At 45.2% G+C, this 18692-nt stretch overlaps 1 protein-coding gene across 14 annotated transcripts in view; it reads right to left on the bottom strand.

The window, feature by feature from the left end:
• The window catches only part of STAU1 (staufen double-stranded RNA binding protein 1), a 51794-nt gene extending 41160 nt beyond the window's left edge, over nucleotides 1-10634 (bottom strand). For 4 of the 14 annotated variants that reach the window (XM_077335575.1, XM_077335577.1, XM_077335579.1 and 1 more), the window contains exon 1: nucleotides 10430-10634. The gene's annotated coding sequence lies outside the window, so the exon portion shown is untranslated. The remainder of the gene's footprint in view (nucleotides 1-10429) is intronic. The other 10 variants (XM_077335581.1, XM_077335576.1, XM_077335584.1 and 7 more) reach the window with 5 other exon arrangements.
• Between the last annotated feature and the right edge of the window lie 8058 nt (nucleotides 10635-18692).

Below are 18692 nucleotides of genomic sequence, written 5' to 3'. Positions count from 1 at the left end.
GACCAAGATTTCCCTACTGATTTACACACCTTCAAGAATATGTTTTCTACAGTTGTGGTGCTTTTCAAACTCTGCAGTACACACAACTCTCCTGTAATTCTGAAGGTGGAATCTATCCCACTGATAAAAATTAGAAGTTAAGCAGAGTCTATAATGTCATTGCTCTCATCTAATGCCAAAGAAAAAAAAATCAAAACTTTTTGCCTTGACAACCAGTGACATATGCAGCTCTTCCCCTAGTTCTTCAACACGCCTGGTGATAGTAGATGCAGAAAAACTGACACAACTAACATAAATACCTTCTCAGGGCACATTTCCACCATTACTTTAACCATGCCCCTTTTTTTTTTTTTAACAAAGTCATCATCAGAGAATGGTTTACCACTCTCAACAATACATTTAGCTACATGACAGCTGGCCCTCACAGTAGACAGGTTCTCTTCAACATGCTTTCTAAAACTACTTTGCTGTAAAAACATTGACTTTTTAAAGAGAGTTTGTCTTGTTCACCCGCACCTCTCCTTGATATATTGAGTAGCTTGTATGACGGGATTCAAAGTGCCTTTTAATATTGTACTCATTTAATGCTAAGACAGTTCCAAGACATATCAAGCAAACTGCTTTAAAACAAAGAAGTACTCAGTAGTCCATTTGTCATTAAAGACACAGTGCTCCTCTGCAAGTTTTTGTTTCTTTGAAACAGAACTTCCTTTTTCAGACAGTTGTGGAGTTTCAATGTTATCCTGGAATAAATAAAAATGAGTAGTATGATTTTAGGAGCCTAACTCCTCCATTTCCCATTAAATCCACTCCACTCTAGCTGCTATTAGCTGGGGATTTTCAATTCAACCATAGCAAAGAAAAGACCCCTGCCTACCCCCCCCATCCACTACAGTTCTCAAAAGTACTAGGCTATGATCTATTTTTTAAAAATGGATTTTGAATCTGGCCCACCAGATGGTAGAGTTGCAATTACTAAGTACATTGAATATTATGAGATTTATTTCTTAATAAACACAGTCCTTTGAAGTTTAAATATACAACTACTAATGTGATTTAATTTTAATATGCTAAAAATTGAGGGCCCTCCAAAAAAGGGCAAGTAGACAGAAAGAATGAATGAGGCCAACCTCGCACCTGGAACAGAGGATATGCCATTAAGTTTTCTTCAAATTATATGCAGGGTACACATACACATTACTGCTTGCAAGCCAAGTCTCAGTCATGAGAAGTAAAATGGCAGTAAAATGGAAGGGAACTTGGATGGAGGAAGATGTAAGAAGGGGAATGCCATAAGCTTCCCTGCTAAGAGAGTACTCAAGGGGCCAGTCACCGGGTCCTGCAATCATAAATATATAACAAAACTCCTAGCTGGAGTGAGGAAGGGAGGAGAGGCAGATTCAAGCAAGGCCAAAATTCAGAGCAACCAGCTCTTGTTGTGGAAGGAAGAATGCTTTTGTTTGCAGCAGCAACCACATCAGTATCTTTGGAAGCCACTTGCTCTGATGGGTAGAGCCTCTAGAAATGTTCAATATGCAAAACACTTTGTATCCTTTTTTTGCAAAAATGCCAGGGCTTTGACTGTACTTTTCCCAACATTTTTTGCAAAAGCAGACCTGACATCTCTTGAACCCACTCACACAGCAACTTTACCTTCCGTATATACATACATAACTTCAGGATAGTAATTTATGGAGAGGGGGAGTTAAAAAGCTGAGTGGTATGGGTGCCTGAGCTTTGCTGGCTAGCAAAGCATCTAGAATGGCCAAAATACTATGATGGAGGATAAGAACAAGAGGGGGCTGATGGAAAGAACCATGGAGACCAAAACAATGTTGCTATTGTCTTTTTTGCAAGAAAGGGACAGGATGAACAGCAGTAGATGGTGCCTCTTGAGGCAGGAAGAACAGTATGGGCCTGGGGGAAAACGCCCTGAGGGTGATAGCAGCAGACAAGCAGGTTGGCGGTCAAGGGCCACATGCGGCCCACAGGCCTCGGGTTGGGGACCCATGATTTATAGTAACATAAGTAAGCTGCTAATATATCCAGCACAATGTTATGACTCCACTACATAGCATAAGGCAGGGGTAGTCAAACTGCGGCCCTCCAGATGTCCATGGATTACAATTCCCAGAAGCCCCTGCCAGCAAATGCTGGCAGGGGCTTCTAGGAATTGGAGTCCATGGACATCTGGAGGGCTGCAGTTTGACTACCCCTGGCATAAGGCATTCCACAAAATGAATAAAATTAATGTGAAAGTCTTGGAGATGCGCTAAATTGTTTTATAATGTAGTAAGATGATTTTCCAGAGCATATCTGAATTTATTGCTGTGGAGATGTTAGACCCTGATTCATTGTAATGCTGTGGAGCCACAAGATCGAGATTTTCTGAAACAAATACTGGCTCCCGTACCTATGCGTTAGCCGATGATGACGATGTACTCTCTGAAGAAGGCTATTTGAGACGGGTGCCTGCTGAAGGATCGCATCTACATCTGCAACATAAATATTTTTCACTTGGAGAAAATCATCCGACTGCATTGTAAACCATTTGGTACATCTCAAGGACTTTCGCATTAATTTTATGTGTATTGCCTCAGGCTACGTGATGGAGTAATAACATTGTACTTGATATATTATCAGTTTACTTCTAATGTTACTATAAATGGCTGTGGGAGAAAGACGTATGCTATTGTTTTGCAGCGAATTGAACCTAACAACTAACTCTCACACCGGCACCTTCTCTGAACATTGGTCTGCGAACTTCAAGAAAGCCTAAGTGTGGACTGAATATTTGTTGGTGAACCTGTTCTGTTGTGACCCTATTAAGCAGTTCGGCCTTCTCAGCGCTATGAAGTTTAACTTGATATCCAAATATGCTGGCCGTCTTACCACTTGTAACTGTATCACGGTACTTCTGGCCGAACAATAGTTGGTTTGCTACAGAATTTATTTTCTACCTTCAACTTTTGTTTTGCTTTTCCTGCTCCCCCAAATGTAAAAAAAAGATAATGTGTAAAAGGTACAGCAGTTCATAACTCGCTCAAGAGTTGTCTATATTTGCAATGTTTCTTATAGGAAACAGAGAGATCTATAAATCAACAGATTTAGACAATGTAAGATGAATCACCTCATGAGAAGGAAGGACTTCCTGGAGAAGAGCCTAATGCTGGGAGCGAATGAGGGCAAAAGAAGAAGGGGACGACAGAGAACGGGGTGGTTGGATGGAGACACTGAAGCAGTCGGTGCAAACTTAAAAGGACTCCGGGGAATGGTAGAGGACAGGAAGGCCTGGAGGATCATTGTCCACGGGGTCGCTATGGGTCAGACACGACTTCGCAACTAACAACAACGTAACAAAGATGCATCATTTATAACTACATATAATTGTAGCATATGACATATTTAAGGGATTTAAAGTATGCTGAACAGTGCAATTGTATATAGTTACAAATGATGCTGTCGTTAAATCAGTAAAATAAGTTTACTTTTGATAGAAAAGTTTTGCACATATTTCTTTTTCCTAAAAGTGCTGCTTTTTTCAATGCAGTCCGCCCTCATAATTTTCTTCTCCTGTTGCTTCAAAGTTTTCAGAACTCTAAAATCTTCAGGCATGACTCTAAGCATGTTAAACTAGTGGCCTGGACCTCAACATAGGTACAATCTTTAACCGCTCCTGCGGAGTGGATAAAATGAAACAGTAAGGGCCCCAAGTGCGGGCCATGTCCGGGATGAGGAAGGGTGCCAATTGGCCTCTTCCCCTGGACTGACGAATCGATCCGCCCCCCCAACGTTGGTCACATGCGGCCGACCGCCGCCGCCATTTAATGCCTCGCCGTGGAGAGGGCAGGTCGTCGCCTGGCCGCGCGGCCAAGAGGAGCCGGCGGTGGCCCCAAACAGGACAGCTCGCCGCTGGCCCACGCAGGCAGGAGCTGCCGGCGGCGGCACCCGTGGCGATGGCGCCCGAAAAGCGACGGTGTCGTCTGTCCCGGCCCCCAGCCCGCCCGCTGCCATTTGCTGCCTTGCCCCCACCAACAGAGGTACGCGGCAGGACAGGGGGGGTAAGAGGAGGAGGAGGAGGTGGCGCCGGGGAAGCCTCACATGCCGTGCCACGGCCGCCCTCGGGTGTGGGGGTCCCGGGAAGGCGGAAGCCGCCCCGCCAAGACACGAGGCCCGCTAGTGCCCACTGTATTTTAAGTATAGCAGGCTTAGTTTCTAGTAACTATATATCTTTATAGCGTCAGCTTTATTTTTTAAAAATAAAACAGACATGAAGTGAAGATGCAAGAAGCAGCAAGAAGAGAAGCTAAGTGGACTCATGTTGCAAGTGGCTTTCAGGTTATGGAAAAAAAATAAACAAAACTTATGGATTTATGGCAGGGGTGGCCAAACTGTAGCTCTCCAATGTCCATGGACTACAACTCCCATGAGCACCTGCCAGTATTCTGAATAAGTAGTTCATTGATTTTTTTCAAGTGTCAAGCTTCAGCCCATTTCTTCCAAAGTCACCACAACTGAAAGGCATACACATTAGACAAATGTGAAATACTGCAGAGTACGGCTTATTCAAAGTCAACTGCCTGCTAATGGCAACATTAACAAAGGTTGCACATTTGGTTCTCAGAAGCTTCCAGTAGCATTTTGGCTACACTTTTGTTGCTCTGTAATCTCCTTTCCCCCCAAAGTCTTACAAGATGAGTGTACAAAGACCTTCCTAGTGATCCATGTGACAGTCACCTCTAGACTAGACTTCTGCAACTTGCTCTATGCAGGCCTACCCTTATCCTTGATTAGGAAACTACAACTGGTGCAGAACACCATGACCAGGACTGTCACTAAAACATAATGGAGATTCCACATCTGGCCGGCACTCCAACAACTTGGCTGGCTCCCAGTTGAATTCCAGATCAAGCTTAAGGTTCTGGTAAACCTTAATCACCTTTAAGGCCATACGCGGTCTGGGCCCAGTGTATCTGAGACTGCCGCCCTGCCTATACCCCCAAAAGAGCTTTACACTCCGCCACCTCCAACTGGCTGAAGATCCCTGGCCCCAAAGAAGCACAACAAGGGCCAGAGCTTTTTTGGCCCTTGCCCCCACCTGGTGGAACGAGCTCCCTGAAGTGATCAGGGCCCTGTCCGAACTCTCACAATTTCACTGGGCCTGCAAAAGGGAGCTCCTCCACTAGGCATTTGCTTGAGATCAACCAACTCAAAACATCTACAGGTCCCTCCCCCCCCCCCCCCCGACTGAGAGGTCGAACCTAACTACAGATTGTCAGTGTTACTGTTCTGCTGTTCTGGTTGGTGTGTTATATCATTATTGTTATCTGTTATATTGTTATATGTTCTATGTAAAGGTTTTACAATGTTTTATGTAAACCACCCAAAGCCGTATGGAAGGGCAGTGTAAAAATCCAAATAAGCAAAATAAACATAAAACACACTTGGGAAAATTAAGCCTGCTGTAAATGGACAAATTTACTAAAATGCTTGTGCCCACTGAATATACAGCAGTATTTTAGCACTCCTATTTTCCCACACTGGGCACAGAAAAGTACAGGGAAGTTCTACAGGAAACCTGCGCCACCCTAAAGACTAATGGATTCATAGTAGCATACACCTTTGTGCACAACAGATCACTTCATCAGAAGTGTGTTTGCTAGAGTCAGCCACAAAAGCTTATGGCGTAATAAGTTTGCACCTCTGTTTTTATTACAATACAAATTCATACAACCTGGGATATGCTAGTGCAGTGGTTCTCAACCTGGGGGTTGGGACCCCTTTGGAGGTCAGATGACCCTTTCACAGGGGCCACGGTAGGGCAAGCAGCTTGGCAGGAGGAGGGCTGCCATCCACACAACAGCCCTGCAGGGTAGATCGAGATAGAGCGTTCATCTGCCTGGAGCAGTGGAAAAGAGCGAGATGGGCATGGTGGGACAAGAGGCAGAGTTGAACTGAGAAACCCCCGGGAAAAACCAATTTATATGCAATCATGAGCAATGGATCTTCACGCCACTGGTCAGTTTCGGTTTAGTTTCTGTGAAAGAACACTTGCATAATTTTATGGTTGGAGGGTCACCACAACATGAGGAACTGTAACACGCGGCATTAGGAAGAACCGCTACACTAGTTCATAAACTTCAGGGAAATGAATGGGAGACGTCAAAGCTCTTGCACCATTCCCATTCATGAAGGCTTTCCCAATGAAATGCATCGAGTGGTTGTAAAGCATGCGGGGGGGGGGGGGGCGCACACAGCAAAATCTGTGCCATGCTAACCTGGTCTTTTTGGCCTTCCTCATCATCATCATTTTTAATAATGGGGAAAAAATCTGGTCTTCCAAATGCCAAGATGGCAGGCTGAGTATGTTTTGAGAGACCCTGCCAATTCCTGCATTGACGGCACACAATAAGGGGACCTGCAGTAATGCTTTTTGTTGCCCCACGGAAACTACTTCCTAAACAGCATACAAGAGGAAATACGTTCCACTAAATAAGGCTTTACAACAGACCATTATGCTAGAGAGCCAGGAGCTTCAATAGTCAGGGGAATGATTGCTTGGACTCGTCCATGTTTGCCAAAACAGAAGTGTGAAGACTATCCAAATACGCATTGCCCCTACATGATACATGACAACTGATTTTAACTAATGGGGGCTTCAAGCTTGGCCCTGAGTTCCAAAAATCTATGGGGAAGTACTGTGGCTTAATGGTAGAGCAACGTTTTTGCATGTAGTGAGTCCCAGGTTCAATTCTCCACAACCAATTAAAAGGAACCAGTGGTAGAGGAGGCAAAAGACCTTTATCTGATAACCCTGAAGAGCTGCCACTGCCGCCCAGAGTAGACAATACCTGCCTTGATAGACCAGTGGCCTGACTCAGTATAAGGCAGCTTCGTGTATGCATATGTCCAGAGGACCAGTGATTAACAATCATACAAACAACTCACATGGTCAGGAATTGTAACTCTACGCTAGGCAGAGGCTACATTCTCAAAGTTCACTGTTGCAGCCACTTTTATGAAGGCTGGGAACCTAATCATAACATTAGGTTCCAGGGCGCTCACACATTCCTGCTCAGCCTTTCAATAATAAATCACCAAAGAAATTGTGATCATTCACACACTTGGCAGCAAGCCATCAGGAATTGTGACATCAAGAGATAAGGAATCAATGACAGACACCACCTGCACGAATTAGTCCTCATTAAGTCCTTGCAGAGTCACGTCAGTGTCACAATGTAAGATTAGGTAAGGATGGCTCCTTTCTCCCAGTCCCTTCTGTGACCAAAAAAGCTTTCTCTCCCCAGCCCATTCCAATGCACGTTTTTGCTTTTGGTGGTCATTCCTTCACTTATTCTCCCTGACCTTTCTTGAACACATGAAACTACCTTATACTGAATCAGACCCTTACTCCATCAAAGTCAGTACTGTCTACCCAGACCGGAAGAGGCTCTGCAGGGTCTCAGGGTGAGATCTTCTGTACAATCAGATCTTTTAACTGGAGATACTAGAAGAAGAGTTGATTCTTACATGCTGCTTTTCTCTACCCGAAGGAGTCTCAAAGAAGCTTACAATTACCTTCCCTTTCCTCTCCCTGCAACAAGACACCCTGTGAGGTGGGTGAGGCTGAGAGAGCCCTGATATTGCTGCTCGGTCAGAACAGTTTTATCAGTGCTGTGGGGAGCCCAAGGTCACCCAGCTGGCTGCATGTGGGGTGTGTGGAATCAAACCTGGCTCGCCAGATTAGAAGTCCGCACTCCTAACCACTACACCCAGGGATTGATCCTGAGACTTTCCGCATGCTAAACAGATGCCACAGTCTATTCACATGTTTATTTATGTAACCTGTTTTACTCATTTGTTTATGTTCTAAATAAAAGAAATATTTATTTGGCAGCAAAGCTGTATTTAGCACCTTTCCGATGAGACTGGCTCTACAGTAGACACCTTGCGATGGCCGCTTTCGCCTGACCAAGATATTCCTTAGCAATTAGATATGACTGCTTGCATAACACAGAGTAGAAGGTTGATGCAGAGATGCTAAACTTGTTGTGAAACACTTGCTAGTAAAGCCATGTGCATTTGGAATCCAGTTGTAGAACAGGAAGGTGTGAGAACTAGTCCACTCAAATAAAGTAGTTCAGAGACATTTGGGGGCAGGTCAAACTTTTAAATGGTCAGTAATGATAACCTTACTAATGAGAACAAGCTGCGGTGACTATGTTTCAGTTCATTGTCCTAGTGTTATCAAAACTGAAAGGTTAACTTCTAAATTAGTCCTATTTGTCAGTATGGCTTTTGTTAAAAATACCGTGCAGTTTAAGCCATGTGGGCTGATGGTTTAATATAGCAACCACCACACTGGTCTCTTCATTACCAGTTATTCTGACACAAGATCTGGGCACATCTCTGTTCTTTAAATACCACATCTGCATGACTTCTTAGCTGTCACACAGAACTTCACTTTAAGCGCTTCTGCAGGGATCAAGTGTGCTCAAAAGATGGTGTCAAACAAAGTTTCATGTATCAAGAATTGGTAGAGCAGTTTTATTTCCATGAAACCCGAGATATTAAACATTTTCAAGGTCTCATGTTAATTGCAACTGGATAGCGGCTTTCCATAGCTATGCAACAGCTTGAGCTTTTTCCTTTGCACTTGTACACATTATTGAACATGATGCAACAGATGCAAAGGAAAAAGCATTTAAGTTTCACAAGTGATTTCAACTTGACAGTGACAAGAAGTTTAACACATCAAAGCCGTTTCCTATGTTGCTAAAGCAGACAATTAGATTTGTGGGCATGTAGTGTGTGTGTGTGTGTGTGTTTGTGTGTGTGGGAAATAAGCCATTACAGCCCTTAAGCCATTCATTACTTGCATTAAGCAGCTGAAAGCATTACATTTGTGGCAGAACTGCAAAAGCTCTTTTTGAACAAGAGTAAAATCTGGCAACGTTATTTCCAGGCTATAGTGAAGACAGCAGAAAGCTGCAGGAGCTAAAAAGAAAACTTATTTAGCACATAGCAGGGAATCCAAGCTCAGACCTCAACTTCAGAATATAATCTCCCTATCACCACCTGCAAATTCCGTTAAAATTGCTATGTTAGCATCATTTAAGCCTCTTTTAAGGCATTTAATATCCGACTGGCAAGACATCTTACTGACTATACATTATCAACTGCTTAGCAGAGAGTGACAAAAATGGGTTGCCATTTAACTTTGAAACACACATTGTTGTACAGGTATTTTAAGTGACAAGATGTGCATCCCTGCCTGCTTCCACCATCCCAAATGCACAGGAGAAACCCCAAATAAGAATCCAAATTATGAAGGAAAGAAATGAATGTGTGGAAGTGTGGTGTGTTGATCTTAGCTCTGGGAGACCCAGGTTCAAATCCTCACGCTGCTACAGAAGTCCACTGGGTGAGCACGAGACAGTCATTCTCTAAGCCTAACCTACCTCACAAGACAGTTGTTGTGAGTATATAACTTAGAGCAGGAGATAAAAATATTGTGAGCAGCTTGCTGGAAGAAAACCAAGGTCTAAATACCTTAAGCCTATCAATAAAAGCCCAAGAACAAATTGTGAGTCCAAAGACACCTTTAAGACCAACAAAGTTTTTTTTTCAAGGTGTGAATTTTCACGTGCATGCATGCTTCCTCAGACCTTTCATGCCTGCACCCGAAAGCCCACCCCTTAAATAAAACCTTGCTGGCCTTAAAGGTGCCTTCGGACTCACATTTTGTCCGGCTACTTCAGATCCACCCGGCTACCCACCTGAATAAATGCCCAACGCATTCAGCATTCAACCCTGGGGGACGGATGGGGCACCAATCCAAGCCCTTCCTCTCCCAGCCCACCTCAGGACAACCATGCCAAGCGGCACCCTGTTCGTCCAACGCCTCCCTCACACCGCCGCCTCGCATCTTCCCTCACCACGTCCGCACCAGGACTGCCAATGCCCAAACCGCTCGACGTGGTTTCAATACTGCTTTGACCTCACCCCCTCGCTTCATCACCGGCTTTTGCAAAAACAAAAAAAATCCACTCCCTTCATTCGCCAGGGCAGCCCGAAGAGGCTGAGGAAGCACAGGCAAGAAGAGGAGGAGGAGGACATTAGACTTGTACACCGCCTCTATCCCGCAAGCGGCTTACAAATCAGCTCGGGACTCCCAGCGAGGAAGCTGAAGTTCGGGGAGGGAGAAGGGCGTGAGCCACAACTGTGGAGGGGACCCCCTCCTTCCCTCGAGCGGGAGGCTTGAGCCCGCCGCAGCCTCCCGCCGCCCCCCGGAGGAGCCAGGGAGGGTCCCTGCAGCCCCTCCCCGCTAGGCCCCGGCCCTGCGCGCGGGCCCGGCCTGGGCCTCTGGCCTCCCCCTTCCCTGGCCGGCCGGCCGCCCCTCCCCGGCTGCCCGCCCTCCGCCCCTCACCTGGCGGCTGCCTGGGCTGCGGCTCCCGGGCCGGCTCGTGTGGGCGGCGGGCGGGCGGGCGGGCAGTCGGGCGGCTCAGTCCATGGGCAGCTCCCAGGCGGGGGGGTCCGGGGAGGGGGGCGGCGCGCGAGTGGCGGCGGCGGCGGCGGACACAGGGCAAACACTAAAGAGAATGAGCGGGGCCAGCTCCGGCGGGGAGGAAGTGACGGCGTCGCGCGAGGGCGGGGAGGGAGGAGCCAACCAGGCCCGCTGCAGCTATTTATGGCGCCGCCCCGGCCCGGCGCGCGCCGCCAATCGGAGCCCGCGCCGGCGGACTACCGCTCCCGGCATGCTCGCGGCGCCGCCGGCCGCTTTCCGAGCCGCACTACATGTCCCAGAAGGCGCGGCGCGCGGTCGACAGCCTCCAGTTCGCGGGAGGCGCTTCCCTGGGCGGGGGAAAGGGGCCAGCCTGGCGTGGGGAACGGAGCGGGGCGGCGCAAGCCGGAGCCTCGTTGCAGGAAGGAGGTCTTGCTTCTGAGTAGGTGCAAGCGGGCAGCTCTGCAGCGCGACAAAAGTTGAGTCCAAACGCCCCTTTAAGTTCAACCGGGATTTATTGAATAAACCTTGGTTGGTCGTAAAGGGGCGCTTGGACTCAACTTTAGTTGCTTCTGAGTGGCTGCGGCCAGGCTTTGGTCTGCCGCGTTCACAATCCCGGGGGGATTCTCAAGATGCGACTTGGAGGAAGTTCTGACGGTCCGATCCTGCGTCTGCCTGCCGGGGGGTAATGCTTGGTCTCCAAGCGCTGCAGAATGGGACGGTGCGGACAGGTAAAGGGGTGCGTATTTCCAGAACCAGGGGGGTGCAGGGGCTAGGGTGGCAGGCTAGGATTTGGGGGGAGTGGGGTCGGATCCGGATCCCTGCTCTGCCCTGGAAGATTGCTTGGGTGACTTTGAGCCAGCCGCACGCTCATCCTGCCCTGCCTCACAGGGGGTCAAACGAGGGAGAGGAGAACGCTGTTAAGTTGCTTTGGGTCCCCAGTGGGGGGAAAGCAAGAGCATAAGTACAGTCAGTAATAATTCTGTGTACATCGTTCTAGCATGCATGTTTCTGGACTACCCCTTTTTTGCCCGGATGTGGTGACTTTGTTTGCAGGAAGCTTTTATTTATTTATTTATTTAGATTAGATGTCTATACCGCCCGTTTCTTTGCAGCTCATAACTTACATGAAACGTGACAAGCCCAAGGGTTTACAGCCTATTCTTGTGACCTCTGGATTCTTGCTATCTTACTCTGCTGCAGATGTATAGACAAGGCCTACCGATTTCAGTGAGCTTGCTGCTTCGTTAGTATATGTTAGAGCAGGGATCCTCAACCGGTGGTCCCCCAGATGTTCATGGACTACAATTCCCATGAGCCCCTGCCAGCTTTTGCTGGCAGGGGCTCATGGGAATTGTAGTCCATGAACATCTGGAGAACCACAGGTTGAGGATCCCTGTGTTAGAGTACTGCTGTGTAGTTCAAGCATGTGCGTGCTTACTCAGGAGTAAATCCAGCCTTCTTTCCGGCTGATAAAATAACCAGCCTCAGGCAGATCCGACCCAGAAGGTCTAGTACTAACAGGCTGGCCAGCTCCCACTGTGAGTGAGGAATCCCAGGTCCCAGTTTAAAGCACATTTCCAAAATCACAAAAAAGTATAATTAATAACCTTCAGGTGTTAGGCCGAAGCAGCAGAACGAAGTTTGAATCCAACAAAAGTTTTATTTAAGATACACGAACTTTCTTGAACAGAACATCTTTGGTATTAACAACCTTGTGTTTGATATATTGTTCAAGCCAGCAGTGAACACTCATTTTAGTGATACTGAATTCATTGGATCATAGAGCTGGAAGGGGCCATCTAGTCCAACCCCCTTCTCAAAGGATCAGCCTAAAGCATCCAGAATTCTATTACACCATTCCTCTCATAACCCCCAGACACTGGCTGGGTTGTTAACATTCAAGAAACATCTAATCTGTGGACTCTACCAATGATATACTGCAGCTCTCTAAAATGTCTTTTTCAACACGTGACCTAAACATGTTATTTGAAACTCATCCCCAGAATAGAAGCAAACTATTCTGCTTAGAAAGGATCATTGATCTCTCCCCCCCCCCATACAGCTGGATCAGAGCACCCACCCACATCATCAGCTATTCTGATTAAACCTGTTACGTGCCTTTGGGGCATTTATAGACTACTGGGTCAAAAGTGAAGAGAGAATCCTGGGTCTTGTAGTCTCTACCAGGAAGGCCTCAAAGCTGCTAAGCCAGGCATGTTGCTCTATTTAAAGCCAGTCAGCCCCCAGGGGACTTCAGAAAAGTGCTTATGTGGCAATTGGGTGAGTGCTTCTGCCGGCATTAAATTGACACATGTCCTGATAGTACTTGCAGTGGCAAGAGAATGGTGCTAGATCCTTAATGCAGAAGAATCTCTCTCAGCATGCTCCATTCAGAGCCACAAATAAACGGGCGTCTGGCAGCACCTTAAAGGTAAAGGTAAAGGTATCCCCTGTGCAAGCACCGAGTCATGTCTGACCCTTGGGGTGACGCCCTCTAGCGTTTTCATGGCAGACTCAATACGGGGTGGTTTGCCAGTGCCTTCCCCAGTCATGACCGTTTACCCCCCAGCAGCAAGCTGGGTACTCATTTTACCGACCTCGGAAGGATGGAAGGCTGAGTCAACCTTGAGCCGGCTGCTGGGATCGAACTCCCAACCTCATGGGCAAAGCTTTCAGGCGGCTGCCTTACCACTCTGCGCCACAAGAGGCTCATGGCAGCACCTTAGAAATGAACATTTTATCGCAGTTGTGAGATTTCAAGGATTAGACCTATACAGCATGGTCCAAAGCTCTCCGAAGCAAATGTTGTGGAAGTCAAGTGGAGCTTATTCCTTAATGAGTGTGGTTATGTGGAAGTCAGTGATTCCAAATGAACTGAACAGGACTGATAGCCAAGTGAAAGTTGCTTTGTCTTTCGATGACATGTGTAAATGGTGGGGTTAGGATCCAGAGTCATCTTTTAATGGATTGTTAAATCCAGGTCCAAACAGCATCCATTAAAGGCTTAGGTTTAATAAGGTGACTGTCTTATGCATAGTTACCCTGTATTAAGCTCCATTAAACACAATGAGATATACCTCTAAGTCAGCCTTTCTCAACTTCTTTGCAGTTGAGAAACCTCTGAAACATTAGTCAAGCTTCGGGAAACCTCAGAAGTGGCACAATCATGCAGAATATGGTTGGGAAGTGTAGCTGAGTACACATCTACCCGGGGCCCCTCCCCTTCTCATCCCCTCCAGACCCATCAGTGGCCATTTTGGGAGGGGAGGCAGGTAGACATCACATGTCTACCTGATATCACCCAATTAATGTTTAACAAATTTAAAATATGCTATTCTGCAAATCCTACACCTGTGATGTTTGTTTGACTGTAGATTGGGGAAGACTGGGGATTATAACACCGTTTCATGGGTTTTTAATGGTATTAGGGGATTGTTAATTGATTTTATGGGAGTTTTAATCTGTTGTGTATCCCGCCACGAGTCTTTGGAGAGTGGCAGGATATAAATCAAAATAATAAATAGATAATAAATTTAAAAATTAACTCCCACCCATTCACAAAACCCTGGTTTTGAAAGCCTGCTCTAAGTAAAATCATTAGAAGTACTGTCAAGTCACCAACTCATTCACCTTCGCTTAAGAACATGGAAGAAGCCCTGCAGGTTCGGAGCAGTAGTCCACCTAGTCCAGCCACCCTGCTTCACTCAGTGGCCAACCAGTTGCTCCGGAGCAGGCTTTCTCAACCAAGGTTTCTTGACAGCCCTGGAAGGGTTTCCTGGATGGGTTGGAGTTAATTAATATTGTATATATTTTAAGATTTATTAAACTTTACTGGCAAAAAAATAGTGCAGACTACTGAAAGTCAAGATTTCAACTACTGATGAGGGTTAAAGAATAACATGTCGAAGCAGGATTATAGCTGAACTCCAAGAAGACAAAAGTAAATACTACAGAGGAATTTCACAGCTCTAAGGTTGACAATGAAGGAACTGAAATAGTTAAAGATTATTTATTCCTTGTTTTGACCATCAATCAAAAGTAAGTCTGCAACCAAGAAATCAGAAAGGAGGTTGAGACTCAAGTCTAGCTATGAAGGAAAAATTCTTAAGTATAAGGAAGTGCTGTGAAGACCAAGATCAACTTAATTCGTACTGTGGTATTCCCCATTGGTGCATTTGGTGTGGAAGTGGGAAAATAAAGACCGGAGGAAAATTAATTTCAAATGTGGTGTTGGATGAGAGTTTTACAGATCCCTGGACTGCCAAAAAGACAAATAAGAGAAGACCTGAGATGGATTGACTCAAAGAATCCATGGCTTTCAGTTTGCAAGAGCAAAGCAAGGCTGTTAATGACAGAACCTTTTGAAGGTTATTAATTCATCGGGTCTCCACAGGTCAGAAGTGACCCAATAGCACATAGCCCACACAGGAGATGGGAAAGTGAGCCTCTATCAGTCAGAGCAGCCAATGCTTGATGGGTCAGTAGTCTGGTTCAGTACAAGAAAGCCTCAGACGTTCATCTGAAGCTCTTTTCCTCCTCAAATTATTTTTCTCTTTCCTCCTCTGAGAAGATTGATGGACACAGGAACAAAGTCTTAGAGCTATAACTTCCAGAGTCGAAGTTGATGCTCTCTTCCTTCAGAACAGTCTACTCTGCAATGACACTTGTTGAGCAGGCTTGGATTGCAGTTGCCGATGGCCCTGGAAAGAGATGTCCTCTTCTGTTAACTTAGGCTTAGCATGGGAAATGGGCAGTTGAAGTTTTTCATGGCATAGAAGTCAACAACATCACATGAGAAATAACATCCCATTAGGTCTGTATTAAAAAGACAAAGCATTTTTTTTTCTTCTCTAGGTCTGTTGGAAACCTGAGTTTGGACCAGTTGTTTATTCCCGCTTCAGCCTAACCTACCTCACAGGATAAAATGGAAGAGGGGAAAGGATGGGATGAAAATGTTTTATCAGATGGAAATAAGCAGGAATCCCATGCTACCTTAAGAACTTAACATTTCATAGCAGAATAAACTTCCATGGACTGCAGCTCTAGCCCCCAATCCAATCCATGGCCATTTATATTCACCTCATGGAAATGTCTTGACAAAGGAGAAGGACAATTAGTCACTCCTCTCAGGATTTTAGTTGGCACATTATTATAAGGATGATATTCTACAGTGTGTTGGTTACACGTCCCTCTGAAATGAAACAGTGCTTCCTTCCAAATAACCCTGACCCAGAAACTTTGGTGTTTCTGCTTTTGTCGGTCAGATTTTTTCTTTTTTAGCAGATACCGGTTATGTAAATTTGGATCAAGCCATCAACTAACCCAATGAACCAGCTCAGATTTGTCTAATAAAGCAACTGCCCTCATTATAAGATTTCCCAGTAGGGCACACGGCCTTGAGGTCCGCATTACATGTATTTCAAGTTACATTATGAATGCAATTTCAGAAGGAAATGTAGCACTAAAGTGTGGGATTTCTTCCCCGCCCCTCACTGGGCAGCAAAACTGTGAGCAAGCATATTACCGTACTTCAAGTATTTAAGGTTGCCTGGAGTCCCCAATTTCACCATCACCATTCATTCAACTGATGACACAATAGCAGCTTCCAGCTTTCTAATTTACTCTGGAAGTTAGAAACTCATCAGAATTTGTTGTAATCCTAGCATAGGCTGGATAGAATTGTTGATTTGTTTTATAGTATACATTCAAATCACTGAAATAACTTCTGGGCCATCTTGATGGCGGTTTAAGATATCCCCCTATGTCTACCAAAGGAGGTGATAGTATGGGGTGTTTTTAGTACATCTGGGTTATTGGTAGATTATGTGATACTTTTATAAATTGTTAGGGGTAATTTTATTGGGGATTTTATGTATATATTTTGTAACCGGTCACGAGCCTTTTGGGAGTGGTGGGCTAGAAATCTAATTAATATAATCATCATAATAATTATTATAATAATTATTATACACTTTGAGACCTTTTAAGAGCAGGCTGGTCTAAAATGTGTTATAGTTTTAGAGAGTAGGCCCATTGGTCTATAGTAGATTCTGAATTCTAGTGCAGTAGCCCTTTAGAGACCAACAGAAGACCTGACAAAGGAATCTTTGAGCCTTGAAATCTAGTGAGTCATTTGAACGACACCCTCACACCATTTCAGAATGACAGTCATTTTCAGAATGACAAAGTAAACAGATGAGCTCTGCGAACCTACTTCACACGGTGGTGGTTGTTAGGGGGAAATGAATGTATTTTGCCTGAGCTGCGTGAGGAATGGCAGAGAAAAATGTGACAAATAACATGTATGAATTGCATGTTGCTTGACTGAAAGCTAACATCTTGTTGGTCTTGGTGTTTCTGGACTGGAATCTAGCTCTTCAAAGTGTAAGCTACAATATACCTGGGAGGCAAGTGTGGATTCAAATGTGGGTCTCCCAAATCTTAGTCCAACCACTGTACCACATTGACTCCTCAACATCTAACCTGTGTCTCAATTGAATTAAACCTTCATTGCAGGAATGATTGTCTCATTGTGTATTTCTGATATAGGGAACTTTGAGTCTTGAAAGCTTATGCTCCGAAAACATTGCTGGTCTTTAGGTGCTTCTGGACTGAAGTCTAGCTGTTATAATTTGAAAACCATCTCTGTAAAGAGATTTGGATTCATGTCACTATCAAATGCACCTTGGGGCTGGATCCAGCCATGTTTTCCACTTGTACAAAACAGGGGGTCCATTGCCCACACCCAAAGCTGTGTTAAGGATCATGGGACCAGCCTGGCTAAAAGCCAGATAAGAGGGCCGTAGTCTGCAGGTGAATTGGGCAAGATTGAATGAGAGAGGGTGGGTGGATGCAGTTCCCCACTCTCTTCATAAATCAATTTCTCATTTATCAGTTTGAATTTCGAATAGTTCTTTAATTGAAAAGCACATTGTTGAACCTTAGCTCTCGGCAAGCACACATCTGCATCCAACTTTCTTTTAAAAAAGAAATTGACAAGTTTCAATGTCTTTCCACCTCAATTAAAAAAAAACAGCGGCTGAGAATGAAGACATTTGCTTAATGCAGGGTTTCGTGAAACCCTGGGGTTTCTTCAGAACCCTAGAAGGGTTTCCTGGATGGGTGGCAGTTAATTAAACAAAAATTGTTTAATGTTTTAAGCATTTATCAGATGATGTGACCATATATGGTCATGTCAACCCACCCACCCCGCCCAAAATGGTCGCAAAATGAGTTCAGTATTTAATATTCTGCAACCAACCAGTGACGGTGTTAAGATTTTTCAAGGAAGGAGTAGCATCATGTAGCAGGTAATAGCTGCATTTCCACATCTTGTCTTGCACCCACAAGAGTAGCCTTTTGTTTATGATCATTACAGTCCAAGGACAGCTTAATATCCAAACAATATGTGGAAGCAGCCTTAGGTTTGGAGTTGTTATCCGATCACAAGTGCCACAAGACTGAGGAAGCCCTAACCATCAGAACTTCTATTTTGGTCTCAGTTCCCACCCTGCTTTCTTGCACAGGCTGTTCTACTTTGCATATAGACTATTTTATTTAATGATGGTCATTTACATCCCAGCTTTCTTCTGAGCAGGGACCCCAAAGTGGCTGTCATAGCTTTCCTGTTTTATCCTCTCTAGCCCTGTGAGGTAGCTTAAGTGATATGCAAGTGGCCCAAGGTCACCCACCAAGCTTCCATGGCATAGCTCCTCCAAACCTTCATGTTCAGGTAACTTCCTTTTTGGTTCTTTGTTTGGAGTCCAGGACCATCTTTGAGACCAACAAGATTGAAAGCACCCTTTCAAACCTGTTTGTCTACCAAAAAGACTTGAAAGCCTGCACAAGGGGTAGTCAACTTGTGGTCCTCCAGATATTCATGGACTACAATTCCCATGAGCTGCTGGCAGGGATATATGGGAATTGTAGTCCATGAACATCTGGAGGACCACAGGTTGACTACCCCTGGCCTACACTGTGAAACTCTTGGTCTTGAAGGTGCTCCTGGATTCCATTCTAAGTATTCTACTGCAGACCAATCTGGCTCCACTGAAACTTGTTTCCTTGAGGCACCTTTCCTCTTAACCAGCCTCTCTGGAGCTCTTCCTCACTGTCTTTTTTCAGACTGGTTACAGTACTTCCTGATCTATATACAAACATTTCTTCAGATACCTTCCTTCCCTCT

The sequence above is a fragment of the Paroedura picta genome, chromosome 4, assembly GCF_049243985.1.
Source record: "Paroedura picta isolate Pp20150507F chromosome 4, Ppicta_v3.0, whole genome shotgun sequence".
NCBI classification, from domain to species: Eukaryota; Metazoa; Chordata; class Lepidosauria; order Squamata; family Gekkonidae; genus Paroedura; species Paroedura picta.
The sequence above is the reverse complement of the archived record's forward strand: the minus strand, read 5'-3'. Positions and strand labels throughout refer to the sequence as shown.